The following is a 16,233-nucleotide window of genomic DNA, read 5'->3' as shown; positions in this document are numbered from 1 at the left end:
GGAAAGTCCACTGTTACTTTGCAATTCCTCTCCTTGAGGCCATTACAGCCACTATAACCTGGAAAACATATGCAACATCCAATGCACAAGCCCAGAGATTCCAAGACTTTTTCAACACAAATGATTTGCACTAGCTAGTTCATACATCCACTGGGGTGCTAACATCCTTGATCTGACACTCACATACTTAGTGAAACTGTGCTGTCACCTGAATGTTACATGCTGACTTGTGAGGTAAGATCATAAAGCTGTCTCCTTTGAAATCAAATAAAAACCTGTCACTGCATCCAAACCTAGTACATTTAGAAACTATTTCAGAGCAAATCTTCTACTACTGAGTTATACTCTGACAAATTTTCAAGCCCCTCCAAAATGGCATGAACACTGTTGCCTATGCAGACTTGTTCATAGATACTCTTTACAGCCATTTAAATAACCACATTAAGGCAGCTATACCCAACTGAAATAAGCAGAGGACTAACTCTAAGAGCAAACCACTGTGGAGGAATACTAGTATTAACAAGATTTAATAAAAGAAGACTGTTTATTTATTAAAATGACATTAGGCTGTAAAAAGAGAAATGAGGAGAAATGAAATAGGCAGGGTCTGTTGTTTAAATTAAACACATATTTAAAAATACATCAGGTATGAAAAGAAGAAAAATGAGAAGAAATGGAATACACAGGGGCTTGTTGTTTAATATATGAGCTATGTTACACCGCATATTTAGGGAATACATTTCCTGACTTGTGATTTGTTACTAAATCTACAGTACAAGTTATTTAATTTATCATATTGTAAATCCCAATATATAATCTCTCTTTCTCTTTTTGTATGGTTGTAGCTATGGTCTATATTTATATTATAAATCTTTATCTGTTTAGCTATATCTTTATCTCAATCTGTATAAATATATATGTATATATATATATATATATATATATATATATATATATATATACTGTAATTGCAATGTAAACATGTAGGTTAAAACTATGAAATATTTAGCTTTTAATTCACTCTAGCAATGTTTCCTTTTCATTTTACTTATAGTTTTTTATAGTCACATGATTTTTAACACCTCTGGGTCATGTTGGGGCTTCTCACAAGAATCATAATGGTCAGCTTGGTAGCTGTTACTATTGCAGGCAGAGGTTGAAAATTTTGCATAGCTCTTTTAGTAATCAAAACGACACTCCTGCGCGTAGGGCAAATGCACGGCTCAAAAAACACAACAAAAGTTCCACTAAAGACAGAGCCAGCATACTGTGTGCAAAATCACTTTAATAAAATAAATTAGCAGACCGGTTTCGGCCGGAATAATATCACAGCCTTCCTCAGTGCAAATAAGAAAAAATACAATTGAATTAAACAATAAATACATGCTTCTAGAGGCTGATTGGTCCATCTAAAATTGTTCATTCAAACCAGGAGGGAACAGCCCTCCCAGTTTCACAATCCACTTTTTCTCTTTATTATTTAAAATGGAATGCCATCCAATTTTATTGGATTTATTGCCCTTTACAATGTCAATAATCAAAAATGAAAACCTAGCAGTAGGGTGTATCAAATGGTGTTTGTAAAGTGCATTCGAAAGTTTTTTATTTTTAATATTGCTGATGTGTTCTGAAATTCTTATTCTAAATGGGCGAGAAGTCTGACCAATGTAAAAAGAACCACAGGTACATGTAGCTTGATATACTAACCAATCAGTACTACAGTTGGCAAAGAAATTAATATCATAAACTGAAGGGCTATTGCGAATGGAGAATTGTTTAGATTTTATCACCTTATCACAGTGGATACAATGTCCACATGGATAGCAACCAACTAATGGGTCACCCATAATAGTAGTTTGTATGTATTGGGAAGGTTGATATATAGACCCGTGTTTATAGTGATTGAAACAAGAAGCAAGGTTTTTACCTTTCCGGTATGAAAATAAACAACTTTCGGGAATAATTTGAGATAACTCTTCATCATATTGTAAGATATTCCAGTGTCTCCTAACACTTTCAATCAGGTTCACCATGTTCCTGGCATATGTTGTAACCAACCTTATAGGTTGCTTTGTTGTAACATTATGATCCTTGTACTTCAAAAATTCTTCCCTGTTAATTGAATTAACCAAATTACTTGCCTGCAATACATAACTCATGCCATAGCCCCTAGCTTTAAATCTACCAGTAAGATCCTTCCTATGATTCTGAAATGAAGAATCATCTGCACAAATTCGTTTTGTTCTAATAAATTGTGATTTGGGGATGTTGCGGGCTATATGTGGAGGATGAAAACTAGACGCATGGAGTATGGTATTATATTGGGGATATTTTCTGAACACTTCAGTGCCCAGCGTGTGATCTGATAATCTATTAATATTTACATCCAAAAATGTAATACTGTTAAGATCATAATGGATAGTAAATTGCAATCCCCAAGGGTTCCTATTTAGGTAAACTAAAAATTCATGTAGCATATTGACCTCTCCTGTCCATACCATCCAGCAATCGTCCAGGAAACGTCTCCAAATGTCAATGTATTCTAAATAAATATTGGTGTCAGGGTCATAAATAAGCTGTTTTTCAACAAAAGCTATAAACAAATCAGCATAAATGGGGGCAAAAGAAGCCCCCATTGCTGTGCCCTTTGTTTGTAAGTAACAAGTATCTTGATAAAAAAATACATTACTACTAAGAACATGACCTGCTAGCTGTACCAAGAAAGAATTGAAATCAGAATCATATAAATTGGCCACCTCCAACCAATATGTAAGCGCCTCCAAACCAAATTCATGTGGAATATTGGTATATAAGGCGCACACATCAAGTGTGCACATCAACCAGTCCGGTTCTAACAAAGGATATTCACACCACCAGGCTAGTTGGCCAACACAATGTGTCTGAAATTCTCCAAGTGCAACTAACACTAGGTAAGACTGCAATCCAAATTGTAGCTTGCTACAGATCCCCCACCATACCCCAAGATTCTCACTACACCTTTCTAAACATACTGGAAAATATTAAGATAGAACCAAATATCCTAATACTGGGTGATTTTAACTACCCTGCCATTATCTGGGAAAACTACTCATGTCCCAACACCTTTGCGCAACGGTTCTTGGAATTCATAAATTCCAACGCCCTGGATCAACTAATCCATAGTCCCACCAGGGGCTCCAATATCCTAGACCTGGTCATTATCAACATGGGAAATCAATGCTCCATACCTATGGTCACCCCCTTGTTAGTCAGGTCTGACCATAAGCTAATCACCCTTAACATCCACATCCCACCCCCACCCCCAGTAAAGAAACCACCATAAAAAACTTCTCCAAAGCCAACTTCATGCTACTCAAGTCAGAAGTTACAAACTTCATGACACCCATGCAGACGGGAACTGAAAGTTCAACTGCTGAATCCTACACTAAGGCACTGTACGAGCACATCCACTCATGCATGAATCGTGCCATCCCAAATAGAACCAAAATGCTCTCATCCAAAAAAGGAAGCCAATCTGGTGGTCCCCTGCTATAAACAAACTTTACAACAAAAGGAAGAAACTTTTGCAGAAAAGAGGAAAATCCCAGGATGCAAAAATCTCCTTACTAGCCTCAGTAAGAAACTGAGATGCCTCATAAAATCCTCCAAAGCTAGTTACAAAAATAAAATTGCCAAAGATTCCAAAGACAACCACAAAGCATTCTATAACTATGTCAAGAATCTAAATGGCAATGCTCAGATCTGCTCTGAGCTAAAACAGAATGGCATTAAATATACTGATCCAAGGATATTGCCAATATCCTGGCAGATCGATTCAGTGCCAACTTCACTCCCCTCTCACCCCCTAAATGGCCCATATCAATACCGGAAGATTGCCAAATTCCAGTAATAATGGCCACACAGGTACAAAACGCACTCTCTAAAGCCAAGAATACAGCATCCATGGGACCAGATGACATCCCGGGCTGTGTACTACATGAACTACAATATGAACTGGCACCTCACCTAAGTGTCATGTTTAATCATAGCCTCACCTCAGGTTTCATGCCCACTGAGTGGCACAGAGCTACAGTTATCCCAATCCACAAGGGGGGATCCACCTTGGATCCCGGAAACTACCGTCCCATCAGTCTGACAAGCCTTATCTGCAAGGCCATGGAGCGTATTATCATGGAACTTATAAACAAAGACATTGGCAACCTTCAAACACTGGACCCCACCCAATTTGGGTTTGTGAAGGGCCGATCTTGTCTCCTGAACCTGATTGACTTCTTTGAATCAGTCTCCAGAGCCATGGACAAGGGTAAGGTGGTCCACACAGCCTATCTAGACCTTGCCAAGGCCTTTGACACCATCCTCCACTCTGGAATCATAGATAAACTTACTAAGTTGGGCATTAATCCATATGTCACCCAATGGGTTGCTAAATGGCTTACTGATAGAACCCACACTGTAAAAGTAGCCAACTCCAAATCCAGCTCCAGACAAGTGACAAGTGGAGTACCTCAGGGTTCAGTCCTGGGGCCGCTCTTGTTTGGCATCTACTTCTCTGAAGTACAGGTCAACACTAAGGGACTCTGGCTAACAAAGTTTTCAGATGACTGCAAGCTGGGAGCCATTATTGAATCCCCAAATTATGTGGATACTCTACAAAAGGGCCTTACAGAAACAGATGCTTGGTGCCAGAGCCATGGGCTCAAGCTCAATGCCAAGAAATGTATTGTTATCCCCTTTGGGAAAAAACATGTATCCATGAATTACCATATAGGTGGCAGTACACTAAACACAGAAAGTGTGATAAGAGACTTAGGGACACAGGTGGACAGTGGTCTCACCTTTGATAACCACATTGCCACAACAGTCAGGAAATCCTTCTATGTGGCACACCTCATCACGAAGGGCTTTTCATCCAGAAAAAAGGAGGTCATTGTCCCACTGTACTCATCCCTCATTAGACCCATTATAGAATACAATGCCCCATTTGGTATGTACCTCTCAAGACATCTGCAACAACTGGAACGGCCTCAGAAATACCTCACTAAAAGAATCACAGGCATAAAGCAGATGCCCTATGCTGACCGCTTTAAAAAACTCCAGCTATACTCTGTCGCATATCGTCTACTCAGAGGCGATCCCTGCTTAGCATACAAGGCCATGTCAAACCCAGAGCTGTTGGACATGCTACACTTAAAGAAATCCCAATCCCTCAGAGCTACACTCTCCAGGGATCTAAACCTTGTCATCACAATAAACAAAACATGCTGGAGGGATAGGTTCCTGACCCAGAGACTCCCCAGACTCTGGAATAGATTGCCCATACATGTCAAGCAGAGTGCCTCTTTGGACCTCTTCAAGAGGAACCTTGACGATTGGATGGGAGAAAGGAAATTCACCCCAGGGATCACGTCAATCGCCCTGCTAGACAGGGGTCCAGGAAAGTAAATAATGTGGGAAGAAATAGCCAGGGAATTGTTATGGCTAGGCTTGTATAGGCCCTAGGGCTGATAGCCTAGTACCAACCTATGAACCTATGAACCTATGAACTCTCTGAAATGATTTGCAGGAAGTTAGTAGTGTCCTGTAATCGAGACCGAACAAGATGGAGGAGGGGCTTAAGGTGTTTGGTCAGATAAAGAGATAGTGGTTCCGTAATGTAACCTTTGCCTGAAACAATCGGTCTGCCTGGTGGATGTATAAGATTTTTGTGAATTTTTGGCAAAAAATAAATATATTTGTTAGCCGGGTCCTGAATCATCAATTGGTCCATGATGTCATTACTTATAATTGCTTCATCCCTGGCCTGAACCAAAAATTCATCAATTGATTTTTTGAAACGATGGATAGGATTTATAGGCATTTCAAAATAATATCTGTCATCAGATAACTGCCTTTTGGCTTCCTGATCATAATCTTTCCAATTCAACACAACCACAGCTCCACCTTTGTCAGCTGAAATAATGACAATATTTTTGTTATTTTGTAGTTCCAGAATAGCTTGTTTTTCCACAAGAGTTACATTGTTTGATTTATACTGTATCTCAGACCTAGAAAAGTGCAGATCTTTGAGAACGCTGTTCTGGAACTGATGTACCAAAGGATGCATAGGTGGAGTGAAGGAAGATTTATGATATATAAACTTATCATCCATACCATCATTATCATTATTGCCAAAAAACAATCTTAGGTTCAAAGTTCTACAAAAAGACAACAAATCCTGAGCAAACAATTCCTCAGACACCATAAATCCCGGAATAAAAGTCAGACCTTTATTAAGCACAGATAAATGGGCCGGAGATAGTACAAAATCAGATAGATTTAAAACATTCTTACTTTGATTTTCCACTAATTCTGTATGACCATTTTCAACAGACTCTGAATATTGTCTATACCTTCTGTGTTTGCATCCCCCCCACTTGTACCTGGGCCTAAAGGGACAGATAATATAGTCCTTTTGGGTGAAGGTGAACTTGGTACTGATTGGAACTCATTATCTGTACAGGAAGAGAAGTCCTCAGTTGAGGAACCAGTGTCATGACCAAATTTTCTTAAAATGGAACGTGGTCTCTTTCTCTTGGAAGTTTTAGACAATGTAGGTGTGAATCTCACATGTTTGGAATTATTTGAGAAGGGATTACCCTGCTGGTAGTCACCCTGATCCCTCTTAAATTTCTTAATTTTTTTGCTTTTAAGCTGTTGTTCTAAATTATTTAGATCTGTGGCTACTTTATTGAGGTGTTGGTTAAAATAAGGTTCACCTTCATAAGGTTTCATGTCATTCACCATTTTGGTCACCACATCAATTTCCTTGTCAATTACTCGATCATAATACTTAGAAAGAGTTTCCACAAAGGACATACTGGCCTGCTGCTGTATCTGTGACCACTGATCACTAAGCTCCGAATCCACCATCCCCACATGAGGTTGTATGCGTACTCTCAGTCCCCGAGGGGTTATACCTTTGGCAATATATGCCTTGAACAATTTGGAATGCCAAATGTTAGCTCTGAGAGTACGAAGCTGTTTAGATAAGCCTTCAAAAGCTAGAATACAAGCAGATTCCAAATTAGATGCATCATCAATCATATTGTTGGCTTGAGAGGAAGATCCAAGCCCAAATGCCCGAAGATCTTCCCTATCAGCTGATAGCCCTGTTATTAAACTTGAAAGATCCATGGCTGGAACTATATTTGTTTAAATAAGTATAAGTTAAATAAATACCAAGATTAGTAGCTGACAATGATAGCCACAACAACTATGCCAGCAAGAAAAATGAAAATACAATCATTATATTTTGTTTGATGGTGGTAGGAGGAACAATAACAGCCCAAATGTACATAAAAAGAAGAATGAACATATCATTCAAAACCAAGCTGTGTCCCAACCTACTCAAACCACCATTAACCTCTCTGAAATCCAATAAGTAACAAAAATGCAAGTAATTCCACACCAACCACTAAAAATGAAACTCTAGAACACGGAACAAAAGTAATCTCATGGAAAAAACACAGCAGCAAGGCCAGGTTGTCTCAAAATATTTTTGTATTGTGACCAAAAGATGAAATTATCAAAATACCCCATTCTTTACCTGTAGGACCAAAAATTATATGTATTGGCTCATATACCAATGTTGCCAACATCAAATATAATGTATAAAGATGAATTTATAATATGTCCCAGCTGTCTAGATAGATGTAACCAAAGACAACTAAATATTAATTGTTAATTGCAGAAAAATATATCAGTCAAACACTAGACCATAACCTATATTCTGTACTAAAAGAAAAGAAAAGAAAGGGCAGTGTGTACCAATCACACAATAACTCATCCATTTAAAAATGTATACAATGTTCAATGTACAAAATTCAAATTTAGAATGTTAACTAGATTCCTAATACAGAAATTGAATATTCAACATCTGTACAGAAATTCTAATGAAATCTTAACTGTCCATTATAAAAATAGTAATATCCCTATAAGCAAGGTACAAATATCACAAAGGAAAGATTGTTCTCCACATAATGTTGCCAAATAATCGAAAGTTCCACAATGCCTAATAACAAAAAAAGGGGCCCATCAATTTAAAGAAAGGCTAACATACTGGATAGGTCCAAAATAATGCATAGATATATTCCAAATGAATCTCAAAATGTCACATACACTTGCTTAAATTGAACCCAAGTCTGCAGTAACGTGGCAAAGCACCAAATGGCTGGAGCTTCCAATGTTCGACGAATACAGTCACACACATCACCAGATGATAAACCACTTGAAACTATACTTCATGAAAAGATCTTCCCAAATAGATATCCCAACTGTAAAAGGTTCCAATAGAATCTTGATTGTCCATTATATAGATACTGTCCCAATGAGAAAGATGCGGATTCCACCAAATGAAAATTCCACTCTGTGTACAATCGCCAAAATAAGAAAAAGTTATTACAGTACCTTGTGTTCCCAAAAGACAATAAGGCCCATCGATTTGAACAAAGACAAGCCTCTTAATGTTGCATGCGTATATTCTCAAAAGATTGTAAACACATGCTTGGAATAATCCACAGTATCCGATCAATATCTGGAAACACAAAATGTCAGAAGCTTGCAATATACAACAGCTCCAGTTGAACATATCACCCAAATAATAAATCGCTTATACTGCACTGTACAGACAAGTTTATCGGGTTGTTAACCCTGACAAACAATAGTGATTCCACCAAATAGGTTCGCATTACAAACTTAGTCATCCGCCATACCGGAAAACAACGTGCTGGAAACTAACGCCTCAAATATCTGAAGCTTGCTTCTGGATAGTAGCAAACAGAGCAATAAATCCTCAGCACTCTTCAGCACTCCTAAATAAAGAGTCCACTAAAAAGATGTCCAAATGCCACAAAGAAGATATATTGTTAAAACAAAAACAAGATTGCAAAGATAATGTGCAATCAGTACCAAGTACACAGGCCCCCAGCAGGAACAGGAACAAGGTGTAATAATCAAAACGACACTCCTGCGCGTAGGGCAAATGCACGTCTCAAAAAACACAACAAAAGTTCCAGTAAAGACAGAGCCAGCATACTGTGTATGAAATCACTTTAATAAAATAAATTAGCAGACCGGTTTCGGCCGGAATAATATCACAGCCTTCCTCAGTGCAAATAAGAAAAAATGCAATTGAATTAAACAATAAATACATGCTTCTAGAGGCTGATTGGTCCATCTAAAATTGTTCATTCAAACCAAGAGGGGACAACCCTCCCAGTTTCACAATCCACTTTTTCTCTTTATTATTTAAAATGGAATGCCATCCAATTTTATTGGATTTATTGCCCTTTACAATGTCAATAATCAAAAATGAAAACCTAGCAGTAGGGTGTATCAAATGGTGTTTGTAAAGTGCATCCGAAAGTTTTTTATTTTTAATATTGCTGATGTGTTCTGAAATTCTTATTCTAAATGGGCGAGAAGTCTGACCAATGTAAAAAGAACCACAGGTACATGTAGCATAGGCACATATTCCTTCCGGCCTAGCCACACACTCAGTCTGGCTGCTGTTTTAAGTCCTTGTCTCTCCATGGCTTGCCCACTGGACTATCCCTACCAGCATATAACTCACTGTCTCCATATAAATGAAGGGCAGCAGGTGAAGCCTTTTAATTCCTCCCCATCTAATGCTATGCCCAGAAAACACCTATGCTGCTAACAAAATATGGGTTACCTGGGTCATAGCCAAGGCTTTATCCTTCTGTGACAAAGCACTGACAATTGTCTTTTTAAAGATGTAGTCTTTATAAGGAGGTAGCATTTTATTCTTAAAATCTGTTTCTTGTCTTTCCCTTATTACAGGTTAGACTTGCATTCAGTCTAGTGATGTCTGTTTTATTGCTTTCTATTCACTTACAGTAGACATTGATGTAAGCGTGCATTGCACCACACGACTGAGGGAATTACCCAGTTGTGTTCTTTCTATGTGAGACCTACCTGATTATCATTCGCACACTGTAACACTACTTAGTGACAAACACTGTTCCACTAGAATCTCGTAGGGTGGCAAACTTATCTGGTGTTCTCTAGGCTTGTATATTTACTGAAAATTATGTTTATGACAAGCGACAGTAGTGATAAAGAAGACATAATTAATACATTTTGGTGGTTAGAAAATGGGAGTACAACAGTTGTTTCTTGTATTGCATTGTGGGCTGAAATATGGCTGACAGGGATATGACTTGTAACTGAGAATGCAGAAACCTCATCAAGGGCCACTGAAGCTCTATTAAATAAAGAAAGTGTGATCAGTCAGTGAAAATTGTGTCCCAGTGGAACAAAATAAGCAGTCTGGTGGTGTACAACAAAATATGACCCAGTACCCATTTTCTGACTAATTGCTGCCCTGCAGTACCATTTCATATTAAAATGCATAACCAATATACTCATTCATAAGCACTTATTTCAATATAATGACTTTTGCTGCCATCAAAAAAATCATACCTCTTTTACCATGAATATTGTCTTCCAAGTATTAAGAAGTAGAAACTGTAGTATTGAGGTTTACATGTTCATAGGCAGTGAGTAGACAAACTGTCCTGAGCTATTTTAAGTCTATCCAGATTTCTTTTACCAGTGAGAATTGAACTTTTTACCTTGGACTTGTGAGGTGCGACTCAGCATTATGCCATGTTCTAGCCCTCTGTGTTTGGCTGTGGATTATTATAAAATAATTTGCAGTAGTGCGTGAAAAGTGAACAACTGTATCATATAATATGGTTGTTCTGAGTACTGCTAAATGACGTACTTATAAAATTCTCTGCTATCGGGCTGTTATATGCTTAATGTTATTAAATGAACTCTGGGAAGTAGCTCATCAAAGCTTATAAGTAAATAATTAGGAGGCAGCAGAAGATAATCATAATGTTCATTTTTATTAGTTGCTATATTTTCATTGAAATTAAATGTTTTCATTTAGAAATGCATATTCTCTGAGCATTCATGATTCAGGTCAGGTAAATGGGAATTTTACATGCAGAGGGTGATTTCAGTGATTACCTTGCCTTGGCCTTGTACTGCCTGACTTGCATAAAAGTGAAAAATTTTGATTTACAATGTTTAATGTTCAAAAATGTATTTAAAATTGTCTAGTTAGTAGTACAAAGCAGCTTGTTTTGCTTTGTCTTATTTAATTGTTTAATTATGTTTGGAAACACATGCATCATTTGGATGTAGGTAACATAATGGTGAGATTATTAAAGTTTTCACCAGGGTCACACATCCCTGTGTTGATATTCTTGCTAGATAGTATACTGTGAGTTTTGTTTTAATGCTGAAGTATTATGCATTTATTTAAGGCCATATTTTAAACTACCTGCACTAAAGCTTACGAAATTTCAAGGAATACAGAAAAGTTCTGGTTGTAGCCATTAATAAAATAAAATAAAATAGGTATTTGGTCTATTGGCTTCCCTACACATTCTAGAGGTGAAATTGCTCAAGCATCAGTAGGTTACAGAAAGAAAACAAGAAAAAAAACACATAACGCCAAATGATTTTTTCCCATGGCTAATCATTGTCAGTGTGATTTCTAATTGTGCTCCGGCAAGAATTCACTTATTTGGGGAGATTTCTCTCTTCTTTGAGTTAGTGCGACTGTGGAATGAGTATATATAAGTTCAGGGGTGCAGGGGGCTTGCCTGTGCAAAAACAAGAAAAAATGATTTTTTGCCATTTTGGATTTCAGGCATTTTTTCATTATTTTGTGACACTGATTTGCAGGAAGTTAGCAATTCATTGTAGAACTATGGTCTGTCAATGTTTTGTGTGAAACATTGAAGTAAATATTGAAAACTTCTGTCATGCTAGAAGTTACTCTGAAGGATAACACCCACTACTGACATAAGGGCTTGCATATCAATTTATTCATGTTTTACTAATTTTTTTTATGTTACAACTGACCATTACATATTGTATAGATCAAATTTTGACTCGCATAACATACAGTGCACTATACCTGATCAACGTTGCATTAACAGTAAGCTTTACAACCCTTCTTTTTATTAACTTTATGCATTTATCTCAACTTATTAATGCAAAATAAATGTCATCTGTTAGTTTCACCTTTGTTCTTCAACCTGTTACTACTTTCTTCAATACTTAGTTCATTTGGTATTTATGTCATCCCCTTCAGGAAGCTTGTCCTGTTATCCTTTTACATCTCTTGTATGCTGTAATGTTTCCAGGACTTTATTTTTCAATGTTTAGTTATTAGGTTCATAGGTTCATAGGTTCATAGGTTCATACTAGGCTATCTGCCCTAGGGCATTTATAAGCCTAGCCAGAGTGTGTGTGGCTTTCACCACCCCTTAGGATGAGAATACTATACCCATTAGTTTGCTGTGCCTCTGTCCATCAGTGACACAGTGATGATTCCCGGGGTAAACCTACGATCTCCCATCCACTCATCAAGATTTCTCTTGAACAGAGTCAGTGAGGGGCTCTGCCTCACATGGACTGGGATTCTGTTCCATAGTGTAGGGAGTCTCTGGGTGATGAATCTGTCCCTCCAGCACGTCCTACTTATATCCGTGTTGAGGTTAAAGTCACTTGCTCTCGTGGCTCTGGTGGATTTGGATTTTTTGAGGTGGAGCATGTCCATTAATTCCGGGTTGGACATAGCCTTGTATGTCAGGCACAGATCACCTCTGAGCAGATGGTATGTGACTGAATAGAGCTGGAGTTTCTTCAGTCGGGCAGCGTATGACATATGTTTGAGCCCCTTTATCCTTTTGGTGAGGAACTTTTGGGGTCTTTCCAACTGCTGCAGGTGTCGGGTAAGGTACATTCAATGGGCGTTGTACTCAATCATTGGTCTGATAAGTGAAGAGTACAGGGTACAATGACCTCTCCTGATCTGGATGTGAATCCTTCATGATCAGGTGGGCAATGTAGAAGGTCTTCCTAACCACTTTGGCAATGTGAGTGTCAAAAGAGAGGTTACTGTCAACTTGGGTCCCCAGGTCCCTGATAACTTCTTCCATGTTTAATGGATTACCACCTATGTGGTAATTAGGGGTTACCTTGTTTTTCCCAAAGGGCATGACTATATATTTTTTGGCATTTAGCTTAAGGCCATGGCTCTGGCACCAGTTATCCATTTCTATGAGACCTCTGGAGGATGTCTGTGTCTGATGGAGTGTCAATTATGGTGCCCAGTTTGCAGTCATCTGCAAATTTTGTCAGCCACAATCCCCCTATGTTTGCCTGCACTTCAGAAAAATAAATGCCGAACAAGAGGGGGCCCAGGACTGAGCCCTGTGGGACACCGCTTGTGACCGGCTTAGAGTCTGACATGGCACCAGCAACTCTAACCCTGTGTGTTCTGTCCTTGAGCTAGTTTGCAACCCATCTTGTGACATATGGGTTTACATCTAAGCTGGTGAGCTTTTCTATGATGCCCGAGTGGGGTATTGTGTCGAATGCTTTTGCTAGGTCAAGGTAGGCTGTGTGAACTGCCTTACCCTCATCAATGGCCTTAGTGACTGTTTCGAAAAAGTCGACCAAGTTCAAGAGACAGGATCTGCCCTTGACAAAGCCAAATTGGGTAGGATCCAGTGTCTGTAGGTTCCCAATGTCTTTATTTATGAGTTCCATTATGATCCTCTCCATAGCTTTGCAGACAAGGCTCGTCAAGCTTATGGGGCAGTAATTTCCAGGGTCCGTAGAAACACCACCTTTGTGGACTGGGACCACAGTTGCCGTACGCCATTCTTTGGGTACGTATCCTGTAGTAAGGCTAAGATTAAACAGCAGACTTATGTGTGGGTTTAGTTTCTCATTGAGTTCATGTAGCACACAGCCGAGGACACTGTCTGGTCCCATTGATGCTGTGTTTTTTGCTTTAGAGAGAGCAGCTCTCACCTGGGCATCTGAGATGTTTGGGAGGCTAGACTCTGGTGGGATAGATATTTCTCCTTTTGGGGGGAGGGAGGGGAGAAATTTGCACTGAACCTGTCTGCCAGTATGTTGGCAATGTCTGTGGGTTCAGTGATTTTTGTATCATTTTGGACTAATTCTGAGCATATCTGGGAGTTTCCACCCAGGTTTCTAACATAGCTAAAGAAGGCCTTATGATTGTCTTTTGTGTCATTAGCGATTTTTCTCTCAAAGTTGGCCTTGGATGATTTTATGAGTGATCGTAGTTTTTTGCTAGTATTGATCAGAGATGCCTTCCCTTTTAGGGATTTTGCTCTGTCATGTAGTAGCTTTCTCCTCTTGTTGTAGAGTTTGTTTATGGCTGGGGTCCACCAGACCAGGCGCCTGCCTTTGGTGGAAAGGGTCTTGATTTTATTAGGGATTGCTTGATCCATACATTCCTGGAGGTGCTCGTAGAAGGCATTTGTAAGGGTTTCAGCAGCGTGGGTTGTGGATTAGGAAGAGCAAACAACAAGAACTATCAAATTACACTAGCCAGCTCCATGACACAGAGGAATACAGCCATCGTATGCTACAAGTGACCCGAATTTGACTAGTGGCTTAGCTGCCTGTAGGATCTGGCTGGAGAATGAGTGTGAGCAACCACTGCTGACTGACCCATCCTTGGTTGGGGGTGACCATGACTCTTCACATGGGTGACAGTTGTATCTTTTAACTCTTCATATTGTTGACTCAGATTTTAGGTCTTTTTCTCATAAAATGTATGTTTTTCTCACAAATCATTGAGGACTGACATCATTAAATAATGACAGAGATTTTAGTTTCATTGGTCATATGCTTCACAAAATGCATGTTAATGTAAAACCTGTCATTCTGGCAACTTTCTAAGTTTATAACAGCAATATTTAAAATCTATCCTTGATTTTGGGCCTTCCTCCCCACCATTATTTTTTATCTTTGTCCAAAATTCTTGCACTAAGAGGTTGAGAGATATGATGAGTAAGAAAGACCAGACAAGCAAAGACAGTCAATGCATGTAAAATTGTTTTATACTTTAAGAACATCCTTTTAGTAACACATAAAACACAAATGACAACATTGTATGGCATGTCTGACCAACAATATTAGCTCCATCTCCAGGTTAATGACTCCATAATATGTCACTTTGTGCTATAAGTCAACTTCTTTGCTTTAACACCTTGGATATTTACTGTGGAGAACAGGAAATCAATGACTGATCCACAAAGGGGTATGATAATAGACATAGTTCTCAGACCTGGGGTGCCACTTATAGTGTGCTCTGTGAAGTTTGCAAATGATCATGGTATAGAAAGTTCTTGTTCCAATAAACACCACTTAGTTTTGCACTAAGCTTAATCAAGCATAATATAGCATGGTACAAGGTGATTCAGTTTACATTGTGAAAAACACTGATTAACTCTGACAATGACATGCTAATATATTCAAACTGCAGCTGCATCCCAATGCAGCTTGTATTGGTATTATTAGCTGACATCTGGACCACATAACACTAAAAAGGGAGTTCCTAGATTGTAAATCTACTGACTGAGAGACCCTGCCCCATTTGCTAATCCGATGTTCGGGCAGCCCACTAAACTGGGCCATTCAAGAGCATAGACCCTTCAATATGAAAAATAGATTATATAAAATAGGATGGTCAACATCCACATTAGGTATTAGCTTATATCATATTCTTAAATGTTTAAGGGGAGCAATGTGGAATCTGGCTTTTCCTGACTCTCCCATATTGCCAAGTATGGTTTGTTCATAAGTTCATATGTGTATACTTAGCTAATGACTACAAGCATCTTTTCAATCTGGGCCATGTTCCCCAAATGTATCCTTAAAGATTAAGGGGTATATGTAAGCTAGGTCATCAGTGGTCAAACATTTACAGGCTGCCTGTATCCATTAGAAACATAAAAGCCAGACCAGGGGTGAATTTTCAATTTCCCATCTACTGGTCCAAGTTGCAGCTGAATAGGATTATTGACAATCTCTGCTTTACCTGGATGAGAAGCCTGTTCCAAAGAAAGGGTGTTCTCTGAGACACATACCTGTCCCTCCAACAGGTCCTATTAATGTCACAAGCAAAGTTTAAGTCTCTAGATTGGGTAGTTCTGATGTTTTCTATTTTTGTGGCTATGTAAAAGGTCCATCAAAGTAGGATCTAAGGCAGCCTTATATGTGAACAATAAATTGTACTTTAACTGTCTGTAGTCAGCAGTCTATAGGGCTAGAGGTATGAGACAGTCCACATAGGACTCATTGTTTATGTTCTGTATTCCTTTTTTG

The sequence above is a fragment of the Protopterus annectens genome, chromosome 1.part0, assembly GCF_019279795.1.
Source record: "Protopterus annectens isolate FY-2018-M chromosome 1.part0, PAN1.0, whole genome shotgun sequence".
NCBI classification, from domain to species: Eukaryota; Metazoa; Chordata; order Ceratodontiformes; family Protopteridae; genus Protopterus; species Protopterus annectens.
Note: the sequence above shows the minus strand (reverse complement) of the source record.